The sequence below is a fragment of the Ricinus communis genome, chromosome 4, assembly GCF_019578655.1.
Source record: "Ricinus communis isolate WT05 ecotype wild-type chromosome 4, ASM1957865v1, whole genome shotgun sequence".
NCBI classification, from domain to species: domain Eukaryota; kingdom Viridiplantae; phylum Streptophyta; class Magnoliopsida; order Malpighiales; family Euphorbiaceae; genus Ricinus; species Ricinus communis.
Window position 1 is genome coordinate 25,748,562 of NC_063259.1, and position 13,783 is coordinate 25,762,344.

Consider the following 13,783-nt stretch of genomic DNA (forward strand, 5'->3'; position numbering starts at 1 on the left):
ATAAATAATATATATGTATATGATCAATGATTTAACATGTGTGCAATATTGCATCATAGCTAAAATAATAATAAAAAAGACCTAAAAGAAAACTACAAAATGAGTCTTTTTTGCATGAAGGGTGTTAGAGAATTAAGGCTAATAGTACATCAATATTAGTTCAATTCAAATGTATTAGCATGTATGTCCAAATCATATTATTAACCAAATTAAAACACAATAATAATATTTTTAAAAATATATAATAAAGTGATATGATCAATTTAAAGAATTCCCATTAAATTATATGGAATTAGACAATGTACAAAACTTCCTAATTTAAGAATCATTATTATTTTCTAAGAAAGAAAGAAATGAATCATCTCTAAAAAGCTGTCTTTTGTTAGCAATCAAGAGAGTGAGTGTCACATAGAAGACAATCTTTGTTGTACACTGTTTATCAATCAATTGCTTCAATATTGAGCAATGTATTTTTTTATTTTTTTTTTTTTGATTCCATCTTTGAGATTCCATTTATGTCTTTTCTAATTTAGGAATATATCTAAGCAACAAAATGATCATTTTCTGTCTTTCTTGCTTTTTGACAATGATATTTTAAATAAATAAAAAAAACTTTTATAAAGGAGGAGGAATATTAATAATTGTAATAATAATATAATAATAATGATACCTTAGTTTGAGAGGTAGTTCTGAAGGTGCTTTTTCTTTTTCTTTCTTTTTCTTCTGATTTTATGGTAATAATTGTAAATCCTCCACTCATATATATCATATTAAGTCATAAAATAATAGCATTTTTTACATGTAATTTGTATCCTCCTTCAGTATTTAGATAATTTATGGCAACGGAGACATAAATTTTTATTTTTATTTTTGATATTATGCTTTTCTAATATATTTTAAATACCAGTCAATAATAATTTTTTGATTTTTAAAAAAATATTTAAAATTGCAAGTACTTAAATTATTAAGTTTAAGTTAAATGTAAGTATAAATGGACCCAAAAATATAATATAACTACTTAAAATAAATTGAACTGAACTAAAAATAATTGATTATTATAGTGTATAGTATTGGTTTTTTAATGGTAACCAAAAGCCGAAGTTTTTATTTTAAACTTATGATCATTAGTTAATAAACTTACCTTTGAATGACATGCTTATTTTATTTGAAGATAGAAATCGTTTTTTTTTTTTAATAATTAAGAGATGGTCTGATTAAATAATAATAATAGGTTTAACAGTCCGAAAAAATACAGAGGAGATTGTGTTAGAATAGCATGCCACGCTCTTACCATCAACACATGGGCTTAAAGCCTAAACAAAAAATAAAATTAAAAAGATTTAATAAAATAGTTTCAAAATCTACTAAACTCGAAAAGATGGACATAAAAACCTACAATGGGTTAATTATACCGCTGGTACCAAACTTTTGCACTTTTTTCCAAATGGTACTAAACTTTCAATTTGTTTCTTTTTGGTACCACTCATATTATTTATGTATCTTCCGCCGGTACCAAAGAGGAATCCGACACTTATTTGCTGATGTGGCTGCCGAATTTTGAATTGATAACACACCACTTGCCACATCTGTTGCTGACTCAACAACTTAAGTCCTAGTCAGCAATTAACTAATTACTTTAAATTTGAGCTAAAAAATTGAGAGAAATTGTAATGAAATTGATTTCTTCCTATAAGCTAACCCAAAAGTAACCGTTAGTACCAAACCTCCAAAATCAACGCAAACCACTCGACTTCCACCTCAATTGTCAAGAATCTCTGAATCTTTTGTTTCTCGTCTCTGACCTTCTTCTTCGTACCTGGACTTTGCAACATTGTAGAACAATGACACTCGACTGGCGAGTAAGGGAGAAAGCCGAAGATCCACCACAATACTGTAAGTAGAAGCGGACCGATAGTTATTCTGTAGTTATTGAAAGCTATTTTGCATCTTTCATTGAGTAATGCATGTTGCATTTATTTGGAAGTTAACAATGCAGGGGCTAGGTTTCCCTAATTCCTTTTTAAAAATGCAAAGAATGTTGATGATGTTTGTTTATAAACACTGCTTGTGTGTGGTTGTTTCACATTTGTTTAATTAATTTATTTTGCAGTGCCTAATTCCGAATACTTCACTTTGTATTGGCATGATTATGGAGTTGATGTTAGAGGTGAACCTAAGCTATGGGATATAGGAGCTGTGGATTTTTGTAGTTTAGATAAGATATCCAGGATAGAAATTGATTCAATGGCTAGAGAGCTAGGTCTGAATCCTGAAATAAAGCTGATTATGTGGAAGGATCCTACAAAGAGTATAAGTGATGGGTTGAGAAGCCTTGAAACTGATAAGGATACTTTAGAAATGGCAATGGTTGTAGAGGGTTCTCAATTAATGCATATATTTAGTAGGGATAAGTGGGAAACAAAAGAAAAAGCTGGGGAAGAAGTTGGGGCAAAAGCTGGGGCAGAAGATGGGGAGGAGGCTGTGAAAAATAAGGATGATGGCAGCTGTAAGGATAGTGATGCAGATTCAGAGGACAGTGAGTTTGTGGACTCTGATTATGACCTGAGGGATGAAGATGCTGATGATGATGCCATGTTTGATGAGTTTGTTGATAAGGAGCTTGAGAGGGACAGACCATCTGGTTCTACAAGTGCTAGGCAACTTCTTTGAGGAGTTGTCCGAGAAAACAGATGCAACAGTTTATGGTCCATCGGATGAAGCCGGTGTCATGCTCCTCATCCGAACATGATGCGTAATCAAGGAAGCAGAGATGGCCTGTGTTTAATGAGGAGACTGACATGGCAAATCCCTGGTTCAAGATTGGAATGCTCTTCAGTTCCTTCAAACAATTCAAGGATGTTGTGAAGAGCTCGTCAATCAAAAGCAGAAACCAGGTTATATTTGGACTTAATACAAGGCAGAAATGCAAGGCAAAATGTAAGAAATGATGCCAGTTTTTCATTTGGGCCTACTTGCTAAACTCAGACAAACAAACAGTGCAGATAAAGTCAGCCAATTTCATCCACAACTATTCAAGAGAGGCATACAATAGGCATGTTAATGCCAATTGGATAGCTGAACAATATGTTGAAAGGTTCATAGTTGATCCCAGTTGGGCAATTCAAGGGATCATACAAGCTGTAAAAGAAGATTATGATATTGAAGTGTCCAGATTGAAAGCATGGAGAGCAAGAAATGCTGCTTTGACATTTATCAATGGTGATGAGACAAAACAACTTTCTAGCCTTCATGATTACAAGCTAGAACTCTTGAGAAGTAATCCAGGAAGCACAATAGTTTTTGGTTTGAATGAAGGTGTTTTTAACAGCATGTATGTGTGCTTTGCTGCATTGAGGGAAGGATTTAAGTTTTGTAGGCCTTTCATATCTTTGGATGGTTGTTGTGCAAAAAGAAAACAAGGAGAACTGTAAATGGTTTTTGGAGCTGCTGGCTCAAGATGTGGGGATAACAAACAGTTATCAATGGGTGTTTATGACTGATAGGCAGAAGGTAAATACTCTTCACAATTTGCTTTTCTATTCCTTCATATATTTTGGCATAATGGTATTAATTGTGTGTTGTTCTTTTGGAATATGGTCTTATTCCTGCCATTGAAGAACTATTCCCTAATTCTAAACATAGATTTTATGTTAGACATGTGCATAATAATTTTAGGAATAAATTTAATAGTCTAGGGTTAAAAGAACTTGTCTGGGGTGCTGCTAAGGCAAGTTATGTCCAGATTTTTCAAAGGATAATGGAGAAGTTTGCAGCAGCATCACATCATGGACATAACTACATGAATAACATCCCTCCTCATCACTAGTCTAGATCTCATTTTACGACTGATGCTAAGTGTGACATGTTGTTAAACAACTTATGTGAGTGTTTTAACTGTTTTATCTTAGATGCTAGAAGCAAGGGTGTGATAGCTATGAATGAGGTTATAAGAACAAAATTAATGAAGATGATACATAAGAACAGGGATGCTATGAAAAGAGTGGCATCTGCTTACTGCCCTAAGATATTGAAAAAGCTAGAAAAGAACAAAAAATTTTGCTGGATGTTTACAACAGAGTGGTCTGGAGGTGAGAAATTTCAAGTGGTTGGCCCAGGGGGACAGTTTGTAGTTGACAAACAAGAAATGACATGCAGATGTAGGAGGTGGGATCTAACTGGAATACCTTGTTATCATGTTGTATGTGCAATTTGGTATAACAATGAGAACCCTGAATTTTATATACATGACTTCTACAAGGTTGAAACATACCTAAAATGCTATAGCCATTTGATTAACCCAACCACCAGTAAAGAATTTTGGCCCAAGGCAACTGCCCCACCAGTCTTACCCCCTAAACCAATAAAACCTAGAAAAGGCAGACCTGCTAGAAAGAGAAGGTTAGAGGAAGAAGAGATGGAGGGTCTGATCAGAAATGCTAAGGTCACCAAGAAAGGCTCTGTGATGACATGAACAGTTTATGGTGCTAAGGGCCACAACAAGAGGTTTCATGGTGCTAGTGCTTCTACAATGAGGGAAAAACTGCCTGTAAGTATGCCATTCTTCTCATTTACTTATGCCTATAAGTATACCCAATTGGTACCAAACATTGGTAACTTATATCAAATTGGTACCAAACATTGGTAACTTATATCAAATTGGTACTAAACATTAGTAACTTATATCCAATTGGTACCAAACATTGGTAACTTATATCAAATTGATACCAAACATTGGTTACTTATATCCAATTGGTATATAATACCCCTTTAATTTCTTTCTTTCTTATTGTAGGTGAAGAAGAAGACAAAAAAACAGAAAAAGGAAAATGAATCAAATGCTGCAACTACTGCTGCACAAAATATAGATGACCAACCTGATAATGTAGCTCCTACAGATACAGCTCCTTTAGGGACAACTTCAACATTTGATAATTTATCACCGCTAATACCATTGTCACAGGTAAGTAATACGTCACTTATAATATTTATTCAGTAATGTCAACTGTTTGCTAACTTGAGACTTTATTATACAGTTATTCAATGTACCACCATCAACAAAAGAATCAGAAAAACCTTCAATTCACTCTACTACATCACCTTCAAAACCTACCACCAAGAAGAGTAAAAGCATTAATAATTTGTTGAGTGAGCTGCCACCAGATCTGGCCATTGGAAGACTTTCAGAAACATAGAAAGAAGGGGCTGAAGCTAAGGGAAAAAAGAATTTCAAACCCTCAGGGTTGTTGAGCAAAGATCTTGGGGCTGAAGGAGTTACCACAAGAACAAAACAAGACAAAGAAAAATAGAAGATTGATGGAAGTGTTTCAACAAAGAAGAGAGCTTGGGTGCTTCCAGGAAATGCAAAGAACAAATGAATTACAATTGAAAATCCTAAAAAATAACATTTATTTTGGTTGTTGTGTTGTTAATATGTTAATATATGTGTGGACCTAACATGTGGTCCTTTGACAGAATTTCGATTTTTGTAATGGCTTTTGACAGCCTTGGGTGTAGGGTTCATGTGGACAGAATTTCCACATCCATTTACTTTTTGTTTAAACATTTCATTATTTAAAGTAATCAACAGAGTATAATTATTTTCACTCAATTTGTCTGTTGCGAGGATTGCTCTATATAGGACATGTCTGTGCATATTTATCATAACAGTAACATTCAAATGAAGCAATATTAATCAACTACTGTAAAAACCAAATACTCATTTATCATTTCATTCATTCATCAGTAAATTACATAACTAACAGTAGTTGTAAATACTACTATTGTATCCAAACTACATCTTTAAGTAAAGCTATATCTTAAAAATAACAATCCATAACAGCCAAGCTTAGACAGGTCCATTCTGCACTTCATGCTCCTTCTTTCTTCTTTCATTTTCTGCAGCTTTGAATTTAGCAAATTAACCATTCTTGTAGTCATTCAGCAGCTCAGTTGTAAGGTTAGATTCACCACTGTCCATTTTTAAGTTAATAAAATGACAAATGAAGAATATGTACAAGAAGAAAGTTCTTCATTATAACTCAAAATATATCAATGTAAGCTAAGACAACATCTCCAAAACTTACTATAATAGAGCATAACCAAACTTGCACCCGGATTTCCTTTCTGTTCGAGAGACGAAGCTTCACTTTCAATTGTTTTTTGCAAAGCTTCAATTTCAGTTCGACAGACGAAGTCACCATGCATATATAGATCCAACACTAAACATATTGTAATCCAATACGACACGATAAAGAACAAGGAAGCTACAGAATCGATTATTATAGAAAGTAAATCAATCGATATAATAAAAACTAGATTTCATAATTTTGAAATTTTCCTGAATTAGGGTTTTTTATTTGGGGTTTAGGGTTATAAATTGAGAATAAAAACTAGATATTTTTAATTGCTGAGTTGGATAACTATTTGTTAAGTCAGCAACAGATGTAACAAATTGTGTGTTATCAATTCAAAATCCGGCAGCCACATCAGCAAATAAGTGTCGGATTCCTCTTTAGTACTGGGGAAGATACAGAAATAATAGGAGTGGTACCAAAAAGAAACAAATTGAAGGTTTGGTACCATTTGAAAAAAAGTGTGAAGGTTTGCTACCAGTGGTGCAATTAACCCACCTACAATATACTCGACTCTTTGGCCTACAGAGACTGAAAATATATGAATTGGTCCCTACACAAACCACATGTCGCCAAATACATTCTTCTACTTCTCTATAAAACACATTGACATGGGAGACAAGCAAATACTACCTCGGACTTTATATTACACCCAATCTCTTAAGGACTACCAGAGTGGGAACCCAAACACCAAAAAAGCAAGGCTCGAGACATTAACGCACATCAACCATAAACAAATCGGATAGGCGAATGAAGCTCGATGCACCATCGCTAGTGCAACCACTATCTTTTTTTTTTTTCTGAAACAGAGGAACAAACTTATAAGGCTGTCGATATGAAAAGAAACGACTTCCTTTATATTTCTATTGGTTCTCCAACAACTTCTATTCTCATACACTAACATTCGTCGAACAATGAAATCTTAAAAGAGTATGGCGAGCGCGAGAGCTGGACATAGCCGCACAATAAAGAAAAAACATTAGATCTAGAAATCAACAACAAGAAATCTCAAATACAACTTTCTCTTAAGAACCCTAGTTGCCCCTCCTTTTTTTCTTTTTCTTTTTTTATTCTTTATTAAAGTTTCATCTGGTGGCTTACCATTAGTCACTTTTAAATCGGCGGTGGTCCATTTTCTTCTCTTTTTGTTATTAATTAGTTTTAATAAATAAATACTGGTATTTTTTTAGGAGTATTATAATAATTTATTATGGGATTTTTGAGTTCTCCTTCTATAGGAGTTTTATAGTCATCCATTATAGAGGTGTTATATTATTCCTCTATGGGAATGATGAAGAAAAGAAATAAATCAAATCCAACATTCAAACCGCTCGGCTCATCAAAAAACATCTATAAAATTAATATGTGGCTTAGTTGTCATTGGGTGGAACATTCTTTCCGCATAATTGCAATTTACTGCTTTATCAATATAATTGATGATTGTTATAAATAAATTTATTTATTTATATTTTTTAATATTTAATATTTATTTTTATATTTTATATTAAAATATATTTATTAATTCTTATTAATAGAGTATCTATATATCTTTAAAATATATTTATCTATTTATATGAATAAGAGATTTGAAATAAAAGGGAAAATATCGTTCTTAGTCTATCTTTCTATTTTTATATTCGATTTCTTGCTCCTCAGCTAACTGTATTTTTACCTACTAATTTATTTGACAGTATTCATAACTCATATACAAAAGTAAAGTTAAATGAAAATTTGATATATATAATGTTCACATGCAATTATAACATATTCAAACTAAGATAGCATTAAATAATCTTATTGTATTTAGTTAAAAAAATTGATTAATTTTAGTTTAATATCATTTATATTTAATATAACAAGTTGTTTATCCGTGTATTGTATGACCGTTATTATTATTATTTTAATTATAAAATTAAATTTATATATACAATTTAATTAATTATTTAATATTTAATATTAATTTATAATAATTTTAAAATAATAGGAAATTAACTATTCTTATATATTTTTAATTTTTTAAAATTTTATTTATATCATTGCATTAATAAATATTTATTTATTAATATTAATTAATACTATTAATAAATTATTTTTAAAATATTTATTTATTAACTCTAATGTTATATAAATTAGTACTATCAATATAATTAATATTACTATTTTTAAATTAAAAATTAATTTATTAGTGAATATAATATTTAAAAATATTATTTTTATAATTAGAATTATTATTTCATTAGAAAACTAATTTATTAGTTAATATAATATTAATATATAATTAATATGCTATCTTTTAGAATAATTATTATCTAATTATAAAACTAATCATTATCTAATTAAAAAATTAGTTTATTAGTATTATGTTATTTCTTAGGATTACAATGAGTGTTTAATTAGGAATATAACTTATTAATCAATAAATTAATAGAAAAATCTATAAAATTACACATAAGCTTAAATCATGTGTGTCAAAAATAATATACATGTCAAAATAAAAATCTTACGTGTCAAAAATTAAGCACGCATGTCAAAAAAATTTCAGGTCTTATAAATTATATATATATATATATATATCGTATTCCATATTTTTTCGAAAGAGCCAAAATTGATTTTAATTTCTGCAACTTTTAAATACTTAAATTAAAGTAAACGTTGTGTTGTTTTACTCAATGATATGATAATATTTTTTATAAACTAAATACTAATCAGTAGTATTGTAACAATACTCTAATACCTATGATTTTAATTTTTATTAGAGATAATTTGGTAATTTTAAAATTTGATATGTGATTTTTAAAGGACAATTGATTTTATTTACATTCACGTTAGTTTTATTTAAACACTTATTTTCTATTTAGCGTGGAATTAATATTATATTAAATATTGATTTTATATACATACAAATAAATAAACAATAAAATAAACAGATAATTGGATCAATGGTATCATTGTAGCAACTTTTTGAAGAAGGCCTCATTTGCATTTTTTTCATCTTTTATTTTAAAAAAATAATAAAATAATAACATAACACAAAAATTGTTCTCTCCTCCTTCTTTTCTCTCCCTGCCACCCTCTTCTTCCGTTTTCCTCACTCCCTCCCATTTCCGACCATACCACATCGTTGCCAGCCACCTAACTTTCCTCCCCTCTTCCATTTCTCGTTGGTGACGTCACTCTCTCCCTCCTTTTTGTCGTTCCCCACCGCAGCAAGGAGGAAAAGTCGACTCATCCATTGTTCCTGCCGAAATAGCCTCTTGTCGACGTCTCTTCACCAATCTGATGCTGGAAACAGATTCTTGGACCCTAAAAAACCCAAGGCAACCCTTCCCTATTGCTTCCCTATTGCTTTTCCTTCGCCAACAGTAGTGGGTGAGCCTCACTGGAGTGAAATTTTTCAGCCTCGATCCAGTGACTTCCGGCGAGTTTCAGGCGAAGAAATTTGCATATTTAGACTCCCCATAACTCGGGCTTGCGTAGGCGTCTCTCGATTCGAAATCTGACACCGTTGGAGGTACCGGCTTTCAGACTCTGGTGTTTTTTGGACGCACAGAAGTTCGGATTTCTGCTCGGTATAATTTTATTTAGACTTTGAAAATTAATTTAGAATTATTAGAAAATATTTGGTTTATTAATTATTAGTTATAATTAATTAATTAAAATATTTAATTCATTAGTAGCATGATTCTAGAATTACTGTAGATTAATTATAAAAGGAGTTAATATTATGTTATGTAAATTGAGGTTGTGATTAATTAAATTAAATGTGAGGAAATAATTATGTGATTGTATCGGGAATAATATTATTATTTTTGCCGAACTGTTGATTTTGTATTATGATTTGAGTTGTATTACAGAGTCATAAAATAATGCAGTTTGGGTGGCCCAACTCCCGTTAAATAATTATGGAATATTTGAAGTGTTTCTCGCAGATTTTGGACCCGTTGTACGGGAGGTAAACGTCCATATTTTAGGGAAAGTTCTATCAAATTTTCATTAGAATTTTGAGTCAAAATCTCTTAGACAGTCTAATCTATGAGTTTCGGCCTATAAAAAATTATGAATATCTTATTAATTAAGTTATTTTCGTGAATAGATAACCCGTCCGTCCAGCCAGCTCTACCCAAGACGTAGATCCCTGTTTAGTCCCCTTTGTTTCGAAAGTTGTTTCTATTTCTACATCTGTTTCTTCCTCACTTTCCTCCCTTTCTTCCGTTTCTTCCGTTTCTTTCAGTTTCTTAGTAAAAATGGGTGACGGTATTCTGCCTAAAGAGTAGACGCAGGTAATAAATAAGAGAATACTAAAGATTCGAGCCATAGAATTTCTCAATTCTGACACAAGGTACTTATTAGATCGAAAAGTACATTAGATCTAATAGAATTATTTTGTTGTATATATATATATATATATATATATATATATATATATATACACACGATGATAATAATATACGTAATAATTATTAGTCGAAATTGCTATATAGAAAACTTTGCATGATACGTGTATAGAGGATATATGACTTTATTTCATAGTTCTGCGACGCTCCACAATCTGCTCCTTACTGGAAATTTTTTATTAATTCTTATTCTATATTTAATTAATTGATTTATAGATTTAAATTATTTATTTATTATTTATCCAATTGATTGATTTATAAATTTTATATTAGTTATTTATTATTCATCCAAATAATCATTTTATGGAATTAATTATCTATTTACTGTTTATTTAGTTAATTAAGTTTACATCTGCAAAATATGTGTTGTTCAATATTATTTAATAAGTTATTGAACAGTAGTTAAATTGCTTGCTATTTATATATCATTTTCTAAATTGTCGATATTATGATTTATATTGACTCGGGATGAAACGACAGTAAAACATGCTATTTGATGGGCTGCATCAAGACCTCGTGTGCACCGGTATTAAAAAAAAACAGGTAGCAAAAAAATATTTTTGGGATTTGTCCTGATTGAGTATGACTCTCTGGGTTGTAAGAATTTGATTGCCGGAGGAAAGGTCCATGGTCGAGCGTTGCTCTCTCGGCGCCGGCTATATCTGGAATCAAGTGATCAGGTTGGATTTAAGGATCCTAGTTGAGCTTCGCTTTCTAGGCATCAGCTCCATTGGAATAAGAGAGCCGCAAGGCTGCTAGTATTAGGGTTAGTGTTCTACTGAAGTATTTGTCCCTTATGAGTTAAAATTTATTTATTTTAAATTATGTTATAGCACGTACTTGTTATTTTATGATATTTCACATTATTTTATGAACCATTGCATGTGTATATTTATGGTTCTTTCCTCATGATGTATGATTTTAACTCACTTCTGATACTGAGAGTCTCAATTTTAAATTTTTCAAGTGATAGCTAGGTTCTCTGCCGACTTCTTTTGCAGCTCGACTTCTCTTTTCCCTTTGGGCTTATTGTAATTAAATCTTAATTTTTATATTTTAAATTATTTAAAATTCTAAACTCTCCATATCAATGTACTTAGTACCTTATATTTTAATTTATTCTATAAAAAATTATGAGATATTTGCTAGTAAGCTAGCTGGAGGATTAATTTAACTATGTGCGGATTTGTGAGTGAAATATTGATTTATTTTAACAGTATATAATCATATATATGTTATTTAGATCATTGGCTAATTAGATTTGTTATGGATTTTGGTGGCCTTAAGTCTACTCATTTACTAGCACCGATCACCGTCTCACGGATCGAATCGTGAGTACTAAAAAAAGTTAATCATAGTATAGTTATATATTTTAATCACATTTGCTTTGTATACGGCTTGTAATAAACGTACCAACTAAATTAAACATATCATGTAATTAAAGAAAAAAAGAAAAGGAAGAAAAGGAAAGAAAGAAAAAAGAACACTCAAGTACCATTTGACACTTGTACAAAATCATTGAAGTGATGATTATAAGAAGATAACATTATTAGATGAATAACACATGAACATAACACCCACTCTTACCCACTTCATCTACCATTGCCACAGCCAACCATGCTAACTGATTGTCATTTCACCATTATCAGATTTAGGTTGTACATTTGAAAGAACCCTCCACTTCTATTGCTTTTGTTTTAATTAACCATAACATTCATCATTAACTCACACTCACAACAATAATAACAGAAATTAAAATTTTTTTATAAAAGAATTGAGTTCAATGTTTTTATTTTTAATAAAATCTCGATATAAAATAGAGATAATTATTATTTAGTTTATATATTTTTTATATTATACCAATTATTCTTTAATATTTTATTTTAAAAATATTTTTTCATCATTTTATTTTAAAATTTTATACTAAAAATATTATCTATTAAAATTTTATTCAAATAACTATGATTAAGTTAGGCTTTATATTACTTAGCTATTAATTCTTGGTGCAATGTACAAATTGTCCCTTATAGTTTGTTTATCATATTAAACTATTTTTATCTTTCAATAAAACTATTATATCTTTATCTAAAGTCAAGACAATTAAAAGACTAAATTGATTAAAAAAAATTAATTTAATCTAAAAAATTAATTTTTTTTATCAAACTAAGGTAGCAAAAATAAATTTTAGTAATTTGTACGAAAACAATTAACTAATATTATTTTACTTACTCTAAGTTTTAACATAATTTAATTTTAATAAAATTTAAATATTTTGAAAATAATTATATTTAGAAAGATATTAAAAGTTCAGATAATTTAATTTTAAATTATTAAAGTAAAACAAATATTATTCCAATATTATAATTGTAACTTTAAGAGAAAGTTTAAGATCAAATTATATATTTTCATATCAATTTAGTTATTTAGTTATAAAAAGATTTTAAATGTTAAAAGATGTTAGTGCAATAAATAAAATATAAAGAATAATTTATCTATAGCACTAAAAATTAAGAAATAAATAACATAAAATTGAATCTATTTAATAATTGAAAAACTTTTTAATACAAGATTATAAATAAAAAATAAAAAAATATATTTTTAGATGTTACAAAAATAAATAATATAATATAAAAAATAAATAATAATCACCCGCAATTAAGTAAATATTTAACTGCTGAGCTATTGATTTCAAAAGAAAAAATAAAGAACCCCTGAGTTATTAACTCGACAGCTTTAAAAAATTAATGTAATATATAAAAATAAAAGGTAACATAGATTATGTAAGAATAGAAATCTCAAATTATATATTTGTATGTCCGCTCATTTTCAGTAATAATAATAATAATAATAATAATAATAATAATAATAATAATAATAGAGGGAGAAATAAAATGCAAGAGATATTTGTTTTCATGATTAATTAATTATATTGGTCATTCATTGCGATGATCCTTAGAGACACTACCGAGCCCAGTGCATAAATGCTGATGGTGGGTACGTGGCCCACTCCTTTTAATTAATCACAGCCCACCAAAAATCCAATGCAGATATGAGACAAAAACCCATCAGTAAATCAAGGGCCCAAAATAAACCACAGAGGACCCCTATCACTACTCCCTGTTCCAATCTCAACCGTCAAAAAAAGCAGTTCCAACTTTCTATCTTTAACGGCTCAAGATTTTGAATTTCAAATTTCGATTAATTGATCAATTTGAGCGTTTTAAACGGGTCCCGCATCTAAGGCGCCTCGCCGTTCAA